At 35.2% G+C, this 1,209-nt stretch overlaps 1 non-coding gene across 1 annotated transcript; it reads right to left on the bottom strand.

Annotated features, from left to right (window-relative positions):
• Window positions 1-783: 783 nt before the first annotated feature.
• On the bottom strand, window positions 784-886 carry LOC117311277 (U6 spliceosomal RNA). Its single transcript, XR_004525501.1, has one exon. It is a non-coding gene; the product is annotated as a U6 spliceosomal RNA (small nuclear RNA).
• Window positions 887-1,209: the final 323 nt, after the last annotated feature.

The raw sequence follows: 1,209 nt of genomic DNA, 5'->3' as shown, positions 1-1,209 counted from the left end.
GGGCTTCCTAGTGTGTGGACACTTTTCCTCCTTCACAGCTCCCTCCCGCTTGTGCAGGACCTGTCCCTATTCTTTTGTCTCTGTTTATTTTTTTTCTTTTGCCCTAACCAGGTACGCGGGGGGTTTCTTGCCTTCTGGGAGGTCTGAAGTCCTCTGCCAGCGTTCAGTAGATGCTCTGCAGGAGTTGTTCCACGTGTACATGTATTTCTGGTGTATCTTTGGGGAGGAAAGTGATCTCCGCGTCTTACTCTTCCGCCATCTTCCCGGAAGTCCTGTTTAAATATTTTCTAATAGAAGTTCTAGAATATCAGAGAAGATGGGGTGGGAAAATTGACAAAGAAATAATTCATGAGAGTCCCTAGAACAGAAGAAAAAAAATTACTCCATATTGAAAAGTTATTAACTGAGTACCAGCCCAATGGATTAAAATGTTTCCAACCAAGATATACCATTATCATGCAATTTTGTAATACCAGAAATAGGAAAAAAGTTTTCAGAGGGAAAAAAGAAAACACACCAAAACACAGGATTATGTGATTATAGTATTCTAGCAATACAGAGAAAACTCTAAAATGTTTCTGAAGAAATTTTTTAAAAGTTATTTACAAAGAATGACTTAAAATTACAAAATTAGAAAATTACAACACTTTCAAAACATGTCTATATTTGTAAGTCTTGAGCATAGGCATATGCCTCCAAAAATGTATCAAGATTCTTTTTCATGATATGAAGCAAGGTGTTATGCAGTTGATTTAGCGTGTGTGTGTGTGTGTGTGTGTGTGTGTGTGTGTAAAATGCTTCATGAATTTGCATGTCGTCTTTGTGCAGGGGGCATGCTAACCTTCTCTGTATTATTCCAGTTTTAATATATGTGCTACTGAAGCAAATACTCATTTAGGATTTTGATTAATATAAATATACTAGTAACTAAAATAATCAGAAAAACTATTTTAAGTGTTGCAAATAGGGATCACATATTACTGCAATAGGAGAGACAATAAATCTTTCTAAATCACTAACTACCCTGTGCGGGACCTAAGGACGCTAGAAAGTAAAATATTGATGTATTGACAACTATTTAAGTGTTACATGTTTAGAAAATATTAAACATTTTAATTTAAAAAAAGGTAAATTGTGGAAATTTACCATTTTGATCACTGCAACACGTGATAGTGACTGGATATCATCCCTGATAATTATGGGTTTCTA

Source organism: Tursiops truncatus, chromosome 2, assembly GCF_011762595.2.
Source record: "Tursiops truncatus isolate mTurTru1 chromosome 2, mTurTru1.mat.Y, whole genome shotgun sequence".
Classification (NCBI taxonomy): domain Eukaryota; kingdom Metazoa; phylum Chordata; class Mammalia; order Artiodactyla; family Delphinidae; genus Tursiops; species Tursiops truncatus.
The sequence above is the reverse complement of the archived record's forward strand: the minus strand, read 5'-3'. Positions and strand labels throughout refer to the sequence as shown.